The sequence below is a fragment of the Melozone crissalis genome, unplaced genomic scaffold (genome assembly GCF_028551555.1).
Source record: "Melozone crissalis strain CALT ecotype California unplaced genomic scaffold, PUWL_Pcris_2 ptg000073l_1, whole genome shotgun sequence".
Lineage (NCBI taxonomy): Eukaryota > Metazoa > Chordata > Aves > Passeriformes > Passerellidae > Melozone > Melozone crissalis.
In genome coordinates, this window is record NW_026535850.1 from 9103635 (window position 1) to 9120564 (window position 16930).

Here is a 16930-nt window from a genome sequence, read left to right on the forward strand (position 1 = left end):
AATTGGGATAAAAAGGAGGCTGCATACTCCAAAATTTTGAGAGACCCCAGGGGGATGCCCCATGGCCTCTGCCTTTATTTTAATAAAGTCAAAGGACTCTTCTCTCTCCTTTCTGGACACAAATCTCTGATGTTTGTGGATTAATTTTCCTAACACAATGAACACAGGATGAGGACCTCTCTACAGATCTGCCAACTGTCAGCAACCACTGTCTGAAGGCAGTGTGGTCCGGACCCAAAACTGAAGATGATGATAAAAAAAAGACTAAAACCAAAAGCCAGGAATACTCATGCTCTAAAAAGTCAGATCTGAGGACAAGATAGGCTAAGGAGTTCTTGGAACCTGTAAACTGGTTAGGGGAAATGTTTACTATGCATAAGGGTCTATGAATATACAAAGGGTTGGTGTAAGGGAAAAAGTATTTAAGCGGTATCCCCAGATGAGTGCCAAGATGCACCTGGCTGTAATTACCTTTGCTCTATGGTCCTCGTTTCCTATTGTCCTTTATTAATTTTTTTTTATTTTCACAGGAGACTGAAGGTGTTTTTCACACCCCACACCCCCTGCCTGCTGATACATCTTGCCAGCCCAGCCTGGTGCTCCCCAAGCCCTGCTGGGGCACCGGCATCAACCAACCCACCCCTGTGGGTTTGTGCAGCAGAGCCTCTGTCAGTGGTGTAGTTGTTGCTGTTGTTTGTTTGCTTTATTATACACACCAGTAAAGAACTGTTATTCCTATTCCCCTATCTTTGCCTGAGAGCCCCTTAATTTCATGATTCTAATAGTTCAGAGGGAGGGGGTTTACATTTTCCATTCCAAGGAGGGCTCCTGCCTTACAGACACCTGTCTTTCAAACCAAGACAAGGTAAAAAATCAGCTCTTCCCAAGGGGTTTCCAATATGGAGCTGAGACCCAATGGATGTTCCTGCCCCAGCGCTGAGTCAGGTGGCCACAGGGAACCAGGATGATGTGGAGACCACCAGCCAGGCGTCTTCCCAATTCTGATTATTGGGAATGTGGATCAGCAGGGCTTTTCCAACTTGGATTATTGGGAATGTGGGACACCAGGGCTCTCTGCAACAAGGGTTCTCTGATGGAGGGGGAAGTTGGAGCAGTGCACGAAGCTCCTCCTGCAGCTGGGGCACTTGCAGGGCTTCCCTTAGCGGTGCCTCCACTGGTGTTGATTCAAGACTGAGCTGGTCCTGAACCTCTTCCCACACTCAGGGCACTCGTAGGGCCTCTCCCCGCTGTGGATGCGCCAGTGCCTGGTGAGGTGGGAGTTGTGCTTGAAGCCCTTCCTGCAGTCGGGGCAGCGGAAGGGCCTCTCCTCTGTGTGAATCCGCTGGTGGGTGAGGAGAAGGGAGCTGCTCTGAAACGATTTCCCACACTCGGAACACTCGTAGGGCCTCTCCTCTGAGTGGATCTTCTGGTGGGAAGTCAGGTGGGAGCTCCGGAGGAAGTTCTGGCCACGCTCCCAACACTCGTAGGGCCGCTCCCTGCTGGGGATGCGATGGTGGATGGTGAGCTGGGGGCTGTCTCTGAAGCCCTTCCCACACTCAGGACACTCAAAGGGCCTCTCCCCAGTGTGGATCATCCGGTGGCGGAGCAGGTAGGACCTGCAGCTGAAGCTCTTCCCACACTCCAAGCACTTGTGGGGCTTCTCCCCACCATCGAGCTGCTCATGAACTCTGGCTGAAGCTCTGTCCATCTTCCCGGCTCGGGTTTGCTCTTTCCTCCTCAGAACACCCTGGGCTGGGTTTGCAGCCCCTCCACCTGGGGGATCTCTGGGGATTTTCCTCCCCATCAGATTCTTGTGCTGTGGAGTCACTTGAAATAGCCTCTTCTGCAAGGTTCTGCTGCCGTGGGCATTTGTCCTCCCTGCTCTCCATGCTCAGCTCCTGCTCTAGGGGAGGAAGGACAACAAGAGGATGGGATTTGTCTCCATCCCAGAGGGAAGGAGATCCTCCCAATGAGTCCCCAGCAAGACGGCATTGCCACCGGGATTGTCCTGCAGCCGGGGCTGTGCAGGGCTGGGAGATGGAGCAGCACAGAGGGGGAAAAGGGCACTGACTTCCTCCTCACCTGCCTGGGGGTCCCAGGGCATCTTCCTCTTCCTCACAGCCTCCTCCTCCACCCGGCCAAGAGTTGGGAATGTGAAATCCTGCTTAGCAAGGAAAACAAGGGATGAGCATATTGGGTTTGGAGGTCCCCCTACCCAAGCCTGTGTATGGATGCCAACATCATGTGTCCATAAAAATCCCCTCTAAAAAAGCCTCCCAGGAGTTCCTCATCTCTGGTCTCTCAGTTTTGGGATTCTGGGGTTCCTTCCTGTCCAGGATGCTGGGTCTCCTAGAAATCCCAAAAGCTCCTCTCTATTCTGTCTCCCCTTTAGGCATGCTGGGGGTTTTGGGGGTCCCTTCTCCCCTCATTCTCTGCTCTGGCCTGCAGCAGCTCCAAGGAGTCCCCCCTGCCCCTCTCCAGGCTCTTGAGGCTCCCGCCCATGGCGGTGCTCCCCCCTCTCTGGGCTCCCCACTTTGGGCTCCTGGGGGACACAGGGCTCTGCTGTCCCCACAAGAGGCCTTTTCTGCTCAGCTTCTTCATTCTCCAAATATCCCCCCAAAAAACCCAACCCAGGGACCCCCTGGGATACCTGAGCTGAGCTCCCCCTCCCCAGTCATGATCCCACGGGTGGTTGCTGCGAATTCAGGGTGGTGCTGAGGCACCTAAAGCTGCACTGTATCCCCCAGGAATGGCCAAGGGAACAGCAGGGCTGGGCACAAGCCACAAGGAAGGACTACTACAGCCACATTCCTGGATTCACTTCTCCACCAAGGTGCTTCCAGCCTGGAGGGGATATCCCACAGGAGAGCAGCTCCATGTCACATCCCCAACACCTGCCCTGCTCCAGGGCTGAATCCAGAGCCTGCTTCTGCCTGGCTGAGAGCACAGAGGGAGCTGCAGGACATCTCAGCTATCCCTGAATCCTTCTCTTCTCCAGGTGAGCACCCCCAGCTCTCCCAGCCTGGCTCCAGATCAGAGGGCCTCCAGCTCTTGGAGCATCTCTGGTGCCTCCTCTGGTCTGGTTCCAGCAGCTCCAGGTCCTTCCTGTGCTGGGTCCCAGGGCTGGGGCAGCTCTGCAGGTGGGGACTCACCTGAGTGGGGCAGAGGAGCAGAATCCCCCCCCTCCTCTGCTGCCCTCACGGGGGCTCAGTCCAGGCTCAGGGGGGCTTTCAGGGCTGGGGCTTCCTTCTGCTTTCCTCGACCTGCCTTTGTCCCTCCTCTTCCTCCCACTCCTCCTCTTCCATCCCTCCTTCTCCTCCTCTTCCTCCTCCTCCCTCAGCTTACCTCCTTCTCCTCTTCCATCTCTTCTGGCTCTCCTCCTTCATCCCTGCCCTTCCCTCCCTCCTCCTCCTCCCCCAGCAGGAGCCACACCCTCAGTGCCCCGTTCCCGCAGCCCTCGCAGCCCACAGCAGGAGTGGGGATGGAGCCCGGACATGTTGGGATGGGCACCCTCGGGCCTCATACTGGAGGCTCCTGGGGTTATGTTGGCATTGACAGGGAGGAACTGGGATCACACGGGGGGCCCTGGCATCGTACTGGGAGTGACTGGGATCCTCCTAGAAGTGACTGAAACCATACTGGGAGTGACTGGGATCCTGCTGGGCTAATCCTGGGAGCCGCTGGGATCACACTTTGGGCAACTGCCAGAAACTGGGATCATGCTGGAGGCAACTGGGAGTGAGTGGGACCTTGCTGAGAGGGACTAGGACTATTCTAGGGACAACTGGGATCATACTGGGATGACAGTGACAGCAGCTGGATCCATGCTGGGAGAGACTGGGATCACACTGAGGGTGACTGGAATCATCCTGGGATTCACTGGGAATCGTTGTCAGCACCTGGAATCATGCTGAAAGCAACTGGGGGGAAGTGGGAGGGACTGGGTGCCTCCTGGGGAGGACTGGGAACCATGAGGATCATACTGGAGGCTCCTGGGGTCATGCTGGCGTTGACAGGGAGCAACCGGGATCACACTGGGGGCCACTGGCATCATACTGGGAGTGACTGGAAGTGACTGGAGTTACACTACAAGTGACCGGGATTCTGTCTGGTCATTGTCAACTTCTTCTTCTGAATCCTAACAGTGCCTTGGAGGTGGGAAGAAGTTAGTTTCTTCTGATAAGAGGACAATAAATTCTTTTTCTCTGAACTATTTAGGTGTCCTCTGGCTGCTATCTCAAGTCCTTTCTTTAAAAAAAGAATCCTACATATCATAGTTTGTATTTTAACGATTTTTATAACCTAAAACTCTATTTAACACACTACATAAGAGAATTGATACAGCATTATTTGCTAACACAACACATATAATATTCTTTTTAATAGTTGTGAAAAGCCAATCATAAAATACATGCATTTTTCACACAGGTGATTTGGTTTCTTGGGGCGGGGATTTATTGAAAATTTTGGGAGTATTTGGTAATTTTGGTGGGTTCCACTGGAATTTTGTGGGATTCTCTGGAGTTTTGGAGGATCTTATTGTAATTTTTAGGAGATTTTGGGAGTTTTAGTGGAATTTTGGGGGGCCTTGGGTGGTCTGAAGGGACTTTTGAGTTGTCCCCAGGTGTGGGGAAGGGCTGAGAGGCACCAAAATCTCATTAAAACCCCTGAAAGTCCCAGTAAAATCCAGAAAATCCCAATTAAATCCCACAAAATTAGAACATCCTAGAATCTCAATAAATTCCCACAAATCTCTTGAAATCCCAACAACACCCCCATAACCCCAGTTAAGCCCCACAAATTTCCCAAACATGTCCCCAAAACCACAAGAAACCCCACAAAATCCCTCCAAGATGCAAAGAAATCTTAGCAACACCCAAAAACCCCCAGAAAAACACCCAAATCCCCAAAAAACCCCAAACATTTCCTCAAAAAATCCAGACCTCTAAAGAATCCCACTAAAGGCCTCCATAATTCCAATAAAACCACCCAAAATCTTCCAGAAGTTCAAATAAAACCCCAAAATTTAAGAGATCCCAAAAAATCCCCATAAAATCCCATTAATCCCCCCCAAATTAAAAAAAAAAAACCCAAAAAAATTTCAAAGAACCCCCAATCACACTCAGGAAAACACCCCCCAAAGTGCCAATAAAAGCCCCCAAAATCCCCCAAAATCCCCAACTGCCCCAAACCCAATCACTCTCTCCAAAACCCCAATAATTGCCCCTGAACTCCCAACAAACTCCCCCAGCCCCAAAGCCCCAAATGCCGCAGCCCTGCCCAGCTCTCCCTGGTCCCTCCCAGTCCCGCCCAGGCCCGTCCGGGGCCGCGGCCAAAACCCCCCGGAGCGAACGCGGAGGGCCCAGAGCGAGCCCGGAGCCCATCCCGGGCTCGGCCTCAGCCCCTCGGGGGCATTTTGGGCCACCCTGGGCAGGTTTAGGGTGGGCTCAGATCCCTGGCAGCCATTCCCAGCCTTGCCGGGGGGATTTTAGGCCCCTTTGGCTGATTTGAGGCCGAATCTGGTGGGTTGGAGGGGGGATTTTAGATCCCTTTGGATGATTTGAGGCCCATATGGGTGAATTTAATTTTGTGTGAGTGATTTTATGTCACACTTTTTGGTGATTTGGGGCTTATTTGAGTAGGATTTTGCTTCTTTCTGTAATTTTAGGTCAAACCAAGTCATTTAGGATGATTTGAGGTCCTCTTGTGTTTTAGGATGATTTGAGGTCCTCTTGTGTTGGTTTCAGGCACGTTTGGGTGATTTTAGGTCAATTTAGGTGATTTTTGGCAAAAACCGGATGGATTTTAGGCTCCTTTGGGAGATTTTAAGCCAAAGCAGGTACTTTCAGGGTGGATTTGAAGCCTATTTTGGAGATTTAAGGCGAATTTTAGGCCATTTTGAGGGAGGTGTAAACCAGTTTGGGCGATTTTAGGCCCCTTCGGTTGGATTTTAGACCCCTTTGGATAATTTTAATCCCATTGGGCTGATTTTAGGCCAAACTTGCTGGATTTCAGCTGCATTGTAGATGACTTCGGGTGATTTTAAACCAAGCTGGGCCCTTTCAGAACTGCGCGTCCCATTGGCCCTACCCCTTTCCCCTCACGGTTCCCGCCCTTTCCTCGCCCCCTTTCCCCTCACGGTTCGGCCTTCGGGAACGGGGCAGGAGGAGGAGACAGGCTGCAATTTGCTCCCAGCAAGGTCCCAGTTGCTCCCAGTTCCTGCCACTTTTGTCCTGCATGTTCCCAGTTCTCGCAGTTACCCCAGTCACTCCCAGTATGATCCCAGTCTCTCCCAGCAGGGCCCCAGTCACTCCCACTTACCCACAGCGTGTTCCCAGATTCCCCCAGCACATTCCCTGTCGCTCCCAATTTGGTCCCAGTCACCACCTGTATGGTCTCAGACACTCCCAGTATATCCCAGTTGCCCTGAACATTCTCGTAGTCATTGCCAGGCACTCCCCGTTACCTCAGTGTGGTTCACTTGCCCCCTGTTTTATCCCAGTTGCTTCCAGTTCCTCTGATTATGTCCCCAGTTGGCTCCCAGCATGGGCCTGGTAGCTCCCAGGAACCCCCAGTCAGGGTCCAATCACACCCACTCTGCTCCCAGATTGTAGCCACTCCCAGTATGATCCCATCATTCCCAGTCTGATACCAGTGCCCCAGTGTGATCCCAGTTGCTTGCTGTAAATGCCAGCCTGATCCCAGTAGCCTCCAGTGTGATCCCAGTGACTCCCTGTCTCTCCCAGTCACCCCCCCTCTGCATGCTCCCAGTCACTCCCACTTTCTCCCAGTTGCTTTCAGCACAATTCCAGTTGCTCACAGCCACTCCCAGTCAATCCCAGCATGATTCCAATCACCCTCAGTGTGATCCCAGTCTAACCCAGCATGGACCCACCTGCTCTCACTGTGATCCCAGCATGATCCCAGCATGATCCCAGTTGTCCCTAGAATAGTCCCAGTCCCTCCCAGCATGGTCGCAGTCACTCCCAGTTGTCCCCAGCATGGTCTCGGCTCTTCCCAGTGTGGTTCCAGTCCCCCCACTGTGGTTACAAACACTCCCAGTTTATCCCAGTTGCCCCAGTAAGGCTTTAGTTACCTGAGAATGATCCCAGTCTTTCCCAATTACTCCCAGTTGCCTCCAGCATGATCCCAGTTTCTGTCAGTTGCCCAAAGTGTAGTCCCAGTTGCTCCCCCCCCAGTTGTGGTCTCAGTCTCCTCTGCATGGTTCCAGTTCCTTCCAGGTGATCCCAGTTGTTCCCAATTGTTCTGGTTTGACACTGGCACAATGCCAGTGCCCCCATGAAAATTCCCCCCTCCCTGGCATCTGCTGTGAGGTAGTACCTGGGAATAAGCAAAACAGGCTCCTGCTTAAGGAAAAAAAAAGGGAAAAAACTTTATTAACTAAACTACAAAAACTAAACTACAAAAGAAAAGAAAAAGGAAAAAAAAACACAAGGAAAATGAAAACTACACAGAACCACTTCCCCCTCCTCCTCCTTTCCAGATCCCCAATACATTTACACTTCCCAAAATTATCCACACTCGGTCTGGCACCACCCTTTAGAAAATCAAATCTTCAGCTCATGAAGAGTAGACGGAGTCCTTCCTTGTCCCACGGACTTCTTGTCACAATCAGCAACTGCTCGGAGTCCTGCTATCTCGTGATATCTCCTCTCCATTCCAAGGTGCTCTCACCAGCAGGCATGGGATGAGGCAGAGGCCTGCTTTTCGGGTGGACCTTTTTAAGGATGCCTCGTCTCGTTCCAAGCAGAGCACAGTCTCATCTCTGGGACCTTTGTCCCCCCCATTTCTTCTATATCCCCTGGGGCCGAGGGGTCTCAAAACCAAACTCTCTTGACTCCGAGCCTCCGCTTCCCCCTGCAATGCAGCCTCTGTATCACCAGGAAACAGTCCATGGAAATACAACAAAAGAGTCCAGCAAGATTGCCACTCCATCTTCCTCCATTCCTTAAACATCTCTCTTTCCCTTTGCCAGACCCCCTTGCTGGCCTGTTTCTTCCTTCCTCTTCCACTCTTATCCCTTTCCTAGGAAAGGTAATGTTCCGTGTGAAGTTCTCACTATCCACAAGGGTTAAAAGCTCTCCCAGGCAGCCGGACTGCTCGCTGGTCCCCTCCACCTTCTCCTCCCAGCCGTGCTGCCTGCTGGCACATGATATCAAGTTTCAAAGTAACAGTCCAAGCACTGGCTGCATTCTCTCAGTCTCCAAGGGGGGGGGGGGGGGATTAACAGGTCGCTCAATGCTCCCCCCACCCTTCCACCGGGTCTGGCCTACCGTAGATGGGCCACGTGGCTTTCCCCTCCCCCAGCCCAGCCAGCAACTGGGCCGGGGGAGAGAGGCCCGACTCCTTCGCGCGCCGGAAATCCCAAGAGGGCTCTGAAGGACAAGAGCCCTGCTTTTAACTCCTTGGGTTTGTAGTCTCAAGAGGCAGATCCAAATGCCCCACTGGTCAAACCAGGTGCTCATCTTAAAATCCGACCACACATTGGTAACCACAGCAAAAACAACATATCCCAGATGTCCCATTTCCGGTCAAACCACGACACCAATGTTTCCACATTTTCCTCCCAACATGGGCCCAGTAGCTCCCAGTAACCCCCAGTCAGGATCCATTCACACCCATTGCAATCCCAGTGGCTCCAAGAATGATCCCAGTAACTCCTGCTACAATCCCAGTCACTTTCACTATGATCCCAATTGCTCCTAGTCACCCCCAGTATGACCCCAGTCACTCCCAGATCCTCCCAGTGTTATTCCAGTCATGGCCAGAGCGACTCCCTGTCACTCCCAGTGTGGGCCCAGTTGCTCCCATTCACCTCCAGTATGGTTTCAGTCATGGCCAGCACCTGTCCAGTCACTCCCAGTCTGGTTCCAGTAGGATCCCAGTCACTCTCAGATACTCCCAGTACTCTTCCAGTCACACCCTGTATGATCCCAGTCAGTGCCAGTGTGATCCCAGTATGACCCCAGCATGGACACAGCTGCTCCCATTATCTCTCAGCACGGTTCCAGTTGCTCCCATTTACCCCCACTATGGTTTCAGTCTTTCCCAGTAAAACCCAGCTGTCCCAGCATGTTCCCAGTCACTCCCAGTTGGCTGGAGTGGCTTCCAGCCTGATCCCAGTTGCTCACAGCCACTCCCAGTCACCCTCAGTGCAGTCCCAGTTGCTGAAAATGTGATCCAGTATGGTCCCAATCTCCCCCAGCGTGGGCCCAGCTGCTTCCACTGTGATCCCAGTAGGATCCCAATTGACTCCATCATGGTTCCAGTTGCTCCCTGTTCCTCCCAGTGTGATGCCAGTAGTACCCAGTTGTCCCTCATATATTCCCAGTCACTCCCCAGATGATCCCAGTCCCACCCAGCATGGTCTCACTCACTCCCAGTTGCCCCCAGTGTGGTCCCAGTTCTCCCCAGCATGGTCCCAGTTGTTCCCAGTGTGGTTCTAGTCCCCCCAGTATGGTTCCAGACACTCCCAGTATATCCCAGTTGCCCCCAGCATGTCTGTAGTCATTTCCAGGCACTGCCAGTGGCCCCAGTAAGGTGTTAGTTCTCCCAGTATGATCCCCCAGTCATGCCCAGTATATCCCAGTTGCCTCCAGCATGCATCCAGTCCTTCCCAGTTCCTCCAGTTTGCTTGCAGCATCATCCCAGTTTCCCTCAGTTGCTCCCAGTAGCCCAAAGTGTGATCCCAGTCTTTCCCTTTCAACCCCAATAGGATCCCAGTAAGCTCCAGTTTGATCCCAGTCACATGCCAGCCCTCCCAGTGTGGTCCCAGTATAATCCCAGTTGCTTCCAATCTTTCCCAGTATGGTCCCAGCTGCCTCCAGCACGGTTCCAGTTGCTTCCTAGATCAGCCCAGTCAGTCCCAGTATGATGCCATTTGCTCCCAGTTGCTCCCAGTCATGCCCAGTATGGGGGATGATGTGCAGGGTGTGTTCCCAGTCGCTCTCAGATCCTCCTAGTATTTATCCAATCTCTCCCAGTATGATGCAAATATGGCCCCAGTGTTCTCCCAGTCCCTGCCAGAATAAACCAGTTTTGTTCTACATGGTTCACGTTGCTCTCCCCCTCACTTTCATTCCAGTCACTCCCAGCATGTCCCAGTGTACCTCAGTTCCCTCCAGCATCTTTTCACTTCCTTCCAGTATGATCCCATTTGCTCCCAAGCACTCCCAGTCACCCTCAGTGTAGTGGCACTAACTGCCAGTATGATCCCAGTCACCTCCAGCATGATCCCAGTTCATCCCAGTATAAGCCCAGCAGTTTCCAATCCCCCCAGCATGCACCCAGTCACTCCCAGTTCCTCCCAGTTGCTCCTAGCGTGTTCCCAGTTGCTCACAGCTGCTCCCAGTCACCCTCAGCATAATCCCAGTCACTCCCATATATCCCATTTGCCCATAACATGGTCTCAATTGCTCACCGCCAGCTCCTACTCACTCCCAGTATGATCCCAGCATGATCCCAGTCTCCATCAGTGTGATCACAATATGCCCTGGTATGGCAGTATGATTCCAATACGATGTCCATACAAACCCAGTACCATCCCAGTCACTCCCAGTACAATCCCAGTATGATGTCAGTACAAAGCCAGTACAGCCCCAGTCACTCCCAGTAGGATCCCAGTGCAGCCCAGTCCCTGGCAGTGCTGCCACTGCTGGGATTCCCCAGCCCTGTGTGCGTTCCCCCCCGGCGGATGTGCCGAGAGGAGCCCCAAGGGCTGGCAGTGGCCAGGCAGGGTCCCCAGCCAGGCCCAGTTGGGATGTGCAGCCCCCAGTTTGCCCAGTTTGCCTCTCCTTTGGCCCGGGCTGGGCTGCCCCCGCCCGCAGCGGCTGGGAGCAGCCGAGAGCCCCACGCTGCCCATCCCGACCTGTCCCGGCTGCATCCCCGCTCGTGCCGCGGGCTGCGAGGGCTGCGGGAACGGGGCAGCGAGGGTGTGGCTGCTGCTGGGGGAGGAGGAGGAGGGAGGGAAGGGCAGGGATGGAGGGGGAGGAGGAGGCAGGGTAAGGGAGGAGGACGGGGAAAGGGGTTGGAAGGGGCAGGACGGAAGAGGAGAAGGAGGTGGAGATAACACAGAGGAGCGGGAGGGGGGATGGAAGAGGAGGAGCAAAGGCGGATCAAGGCTGAGCTGAGGGAAGTGCGCGGTCACTCCGAGCCGGGCCTGAATTCGCAGCCCCCACCTGTGGGATCATCGCCCCCCCCCCCCCCCCCCCCCATCGCGCAGGTGAGCGGGGGCAGGGGGAGTTCGGCCCAGATATCCCGGGGGGTCCCTGGGTTGGGTTTTTGGGGGGATGTTTGGAGAATGAAGCAGTCCAAGGCTGAGCGGAAAAGGCCCCTCGGGGGGACATCGGGGGGTGCCGGTGGCGGCTGCCGGCAGAGGCAGCCTGGAGGAGCAGAGCCCTGTGTCCCCCAGGAGCCCAGAGAGGGGGGAGCGCCGCCATGGGCGGGAGTCTCAAGAGCCTGGAGAGGGGCAGGGGGGACTCCTTGGAGCCGCTGCAGCCCAGAGCAGAGAATGAGGGGAGAAGGGAGCCCGGGAGCCCAAACAGCCGCGACATCCTGGAATGGGGGGAGCGAAGAGGGGAGAGCTTTTGGCATTGCTGGGAGTGCCAGCAGCCTGGGCAGGGCGGGCACCGAGGAGAAGGGGGACCCCCAATGCAAGCGTGACCCCAGCAGCTGGGACAGGGGGTAACCCCCAAACACCCGAGGGGAGGGAGCAGGGATGGGGAACTCCTGAGAGGCTTTTCCAGGGCTTAATCTTGGTGTTTGAGAGTTTTTTCTGGAGCTCAGGTGTCCTGTGACTTGTAGTGATGGACACAGGCAGAGGGACCTTCAAACTCAACATGTGTTGGGGAAGATGAAACAAGGAAGCCTTATAAATATGATTGTCTGGCAAATGATTGTGAGAATATAGAAAGGAGAAGCAAGACTGGAATGGAAGCAAGCTTTTAGATACCTTAGTGAACAGTTGGAAAGCAATGGTGTGGCCTGACTGAAGGTAATCCCCTTTTGATGAAACAATTCCCTCTGCTTGCAGACAGGTCCCAGGGTCAGAGCAGACCCTACTAGCTCAGCAGAAGGGGTCCAAAGAGTAGTATTCAGGGTTTAAAATGTAACACAGTATGGTCATGTAATGATTTTTATAGGCTGTATGTAAATGCTATAGGATTTGTATCTTGTACTAGATTGGTTAGTGAGAAATAGAATATTCAACTCAGAAGAAGATTTATTGTATTGTAAGGGGAAACTTACTCTCTTACGCTCTTACCCTCTTACTCTCTCACCCTCTCATCCTCTCTGCCCCTCTCTTCTCTCTGGCCTCCTCTGAGCTGTGGCTGGCAGCTCCAGGCAGGGCCCTGCACCCAGGCCCTTTCAAATAAACTGCAAGTTCCACGACCTGGCTTCAGAGATCTCTTGTCTCTGTCCATCCCCACCATCCTACCCCCGACGCTCCTACAAACGTGCTCATCCCTTATTTTCCCCAAACCAGGATTTCCCATTGTGAGGAAGGCTGCGAGGAAGAGGAAGATGCTCCAGGACACTGATGCAGGTGAGGAGGAAGTCAGTGCCTCTTTCCCCTCTGTGCTGCTCCCTCTCCCTTCTCAGCATGGCCCCGGCTCCGGCACAGTCCTGGGGGGATCTCCTTGCCCTTGCCTGTGGCATGGAGGCAAATCCCATCCTGTCCTTGTCCTTCCTCCCCCAGAGCAGGAGCTGAGCATGGAGAGCAGGGAGGACAAATGCCTGCAGCAGAACCTGGTGGAAGAGGCCATTTTGAGCGGCTCCACGATGCAGGAAGCCAACAGGGAGGAAAAGGCCCAGAGATGCTGCACGAGGAGGGGCTGCAAGCGTAGCTGGTGGGGATCTGAGGGGGAAAGAGCCAGCCTGGGCTGGGAAGGCGGCCGGAGATCGGGCCAGAGCTCGGAGCTGGTGCTGCATGAGCAGCTCCATGATAGGGTGAAGCTGCACACGTGCGTGGACTGTGGGAAGACCTTCAGGAGGAACTGCAACCTGATCAGGCACCACAGGACCCACACTGGGGAATGGCCCTATGAGTGTGGGGAGTGTGGGAAGAGCTTCAGGCAGAGCTGCCACCTAATCCAGCATCAGGTGATCCACACTGGGGAATGGCCCTATGAGTGTGGGGAGTGTGGGAAGAGCTTCAGCTGGAGCTCCAGCCTGATCAGGCACCAGAGGACCCACACTGCGGAGAGGCCCTATGAGTGTTCCAAGTGTGGGAAGGGGTTTCCAACCAGCTCCCATCTCCTCCAGCACTATCAGAGTCACAGAGAGGAGAGGCCCTTCCAATGCCCTGACTGTGGGAAGGGATTCAAGGACAACTCCACCCTCTTCACCCACTGGCGCATCCACACAGGAGAGAGGCCCTACAAGTGTGATAAATGCAGGAAGAAGTTTCTGACCAGCTCCAGTCTCCTCAAGCACTATCGGATTCACACGGATGAGAGGCCCTTCCGCTGCCCTGACTACGGGATGGGATTCAAGCACAACTCAGACCTCGTCACCCACCAGCGCATCCACTCAGGGGAGAGGCCCTACGAGTGTCTCCAGTGTGGGAAGAGCTTCTCCAGCAGCTCTACCTTGGCCAAACACCAACGGAGGCACCGGTAAGGGAAGCCCTGCGAGTGCCCCGAGTGCGGGAAGAGCTTCGTGTGCTGCTCCAGCTCCATCCCCCACTGGAGGAGGCACTTTTGGCACAGCCCTGGTCACTCACATTCCCTGTGATCCATGTTGGGAACACACCTGGCTGCTTCTCCTTTTGGTTTGGCTTAAATTTTTTTCTCTTCTCCATGTCTTTGCACTCCAAAAGCCAAGAGGGATCAATCTGTCACCTCAAAACCACTCAAATCCCAATGAAAACAACTGCATTTTAACCCAACAGGGCTCAATCTCACCTCAAATTGCTTGTTCCCGCCTCACAAAACCTCAATCCTGTGCCAGACTCACTCCATTCCACAGCCACCAGGGTGAGTTGGGGTTGGGAGGTGATTGGTAGAAGTGGGATCCCAATTTGGAGCAGTGGGATGGGGATTGTGTGGGGTGGCTGGGTGGGGTGTATTTGAAAGCAAATAAAACTTTCAGAGTTACTGATTTCTGTCCCATTCATTTTCAGTCAGTTCTATGTGCAGAGTGCTGCCTTCTCAGCTGTTTCAATTCCTATAAAAATCTCATTTTTTAAATCATCTAACCCAAACAATTCAAAAACCTATATCCAAATAAAACTACTCACCTGAAATTAGAATTTTGAAAAAAATAATTAATTTTTTAGAGTACTTAAGGATGTTAATAAAGTTTAATTGTTTGGTTCAAATGTGTGAGAAATTACAGTGGTGTTTGGTTTTGTGTTTAGTATATTTGTAATAGGAATTTTTTTTACTAAGGTGTGTTAGATTTAATGTTAGTTTTTTAGATATTTTTTATCTAAAGTATATTGGTTACTGAGTTAAAACTTACAAAAGGTATTTCTTTGTATGTAATTTGTTTATTTATATTTTTTGGTAATGTTATATTAATAGTTTACTGTTGTTTTGGCTTGAGTCATTATTGGAGTATTGTAAGGAAGAGCTGAAATTAGATTTTATTTTTATATTTCATTTTTATTCTAATGTATTTCATTTTAATTATAATTTCTTGATTTTTAATTTATTATAATTTGCTGAGAGAATATGAAGGAAGTTCAAGGGCAGGAACATTTTTTCCTGGCTGGGAACTGGAATTCCAGACCCTGGGAGTGTGTGCCGGACCACATACACTGCAATCAAATATGGACTGGGATCAAATATGGACTGGGATCCTATGGGTCAGGACGGCACAGAATGGGACCATAGGGATCAGAACCACACAGCTTGGGATAAACTGGACTGGGATCAAATATGGGCTGGGACTATATGGAATGGGACCATAGAGATCAGGATGAGACAGACTGGGATAAACTGGGTTGAGATTATACGGACTGGGCCATATGGACTGGGATTGCACAGACTGGGATTGCACAGACTGGGATCACACGGACTGGGAAAAAGCTTTGGCTACCATAGGCTACCTTTGGCTGCCATGCACGTCTGAAGGCAGCCACATCAAGTTGGCCATATCCTGTTTGGGGGTCCCATCCCCCTCTTTCCCCTGCTCTCCCGCCCCTTCCCCATCGTTCCCCCAGTCCCAACTCCCCTCCCCCGTGCTTGGTTTTGCGGGTTCCAGGCGCCCCCTGCTCCCTTTGGGGGTCCCGACCCCCCTTTGGGTTAATTTGGAGCCCTGCCCCCTTCTCACCGCGCCCTCCCCTCACCCCGCGGCCGGGGGGGCTCCGAGCACCCCCAGTGCCACCAGCGCGGCCCCGGCTGCCCCCCGCACGCCCCATCCCCATCCCCGGGGTCACCTCCCCCCGCCCCAAATTCCGCTCCTGGCAACTGATGAGTCATCAGCGACAAACGCTCTGATTGGCTGGAAATGGCCCCTGGAGCAGCGGGACAGGCACCCTTGCAGCCTGAGCTGCCCTTGTTCCTCTCTGTCCGTGCCCGGAACACAGCGCGGAGGAGAAGGGCAGCAGGGCCCTGCGTGTCCCCGGGATCAGGTTTTGCGCCGCTTCAGCTCCACGGAGACGCGGGTCAAGTGAAAAACACAAACAGTTTATTAAGGGAAAGCGAAGGTAAGGGGTGAGCTGGGAGGCAGAAAAAGGGGATGGGCAGGGCCTGAGGGCTGCAGGGAGGGAGGTGTCAACAGGGAGAGAGATGGCAGGAGCTGCTGGAGCTTCGCACAGGCTCAGCTGTGAGCAGCCAGAGCCATGCGTGGAGCTCCAGCTGGTCACTTCTGCTCTGCAGGTGCTCCCATCTTCAATGGGCACTGGGAATCGCCGATGGACGCTGGTACACCTCATCCAGCAGATGAACAAAGTCGTGCACATCTTCTTTCACAGGTCATCTAAAGCAGTTTGCTCATGCATGATGGATTCTCAACTTCCTTCAGCGCTTGAGGAGCTGGAAGAGTGGAACAGAGCCAAGGTCAGAGGCCAGATTGAGGGAATCCAAGGAAAGCCTCCTGCCGGGGCCATCCCAGCCAGCTCTTGCCATGGCCAGGAGGGAGCAGGAGACAAGGGCTTCGGCCGGAAGGTGCTGGCCACGGATCCGCCATGTGTTCCTGAAAGCTCTCCGGGCTGTGCCCCCACCACCCCTGGTCCGCACAGGCAGCAGAGCCCTCCGCAGCCCGGGCACGGATTGTAGCTGCGGAGCTGGGATTTGCAGCTGCCCCCACACCCCCGGCAGTGCTCGCTGCCACGCGGCTGCCCTGACTCACCCTCAGTGAGGACCTGGAGCTCCTCCTGCTGCCCCATTACGAGCACTCCGGCCACCCCTGGCAAGACAGAGCATGTGGCGGCGCCAGGCGGCACAGCTGCCCGACACGGGCTCTGCCAGCCCTGCGGCCGCACGCCCTCCTGGCTGGCACGGCTGCTGCCGGGCCCTGCCGCACGCTGCCGCCCCAGGGCACGGCTGCGGGAGGGCGGCGGCAGCAATGCCCAGGGCGGGCGGGGCTGCAGCGGCCCGGGCGCGGCTCCCGCTGTAGTCGGGGCAGCAGCCGGGCCGGGGGCAGGGAGGGGCGCGGGGCTGCTGGCTCACCCATGAGCCTGACGGCAGCCTCTCGTAGGGGCCTCTGTGGGCTCTGCAGGTGCGGCAGGGCCCAGCGCAGGTGCTCGGCCGCTCGGCTCTCGTCCTGCAGCAGCTGCGGGGAGCGCCGGCAGGGAAGGCTCGGCGCGGGCTCTGCCCCTGGGCAGAGTACTATACAGTAAACAGTACTATAATGTTAGAAATGAGAAGCTTGACTAGGTCATTATTCAAGCAGCAATTTATTAATTATTTTGGTAAAGTATGAGCAATGCAACGCTGAGTACAGTGGGGGAAGTTTTCCCTCC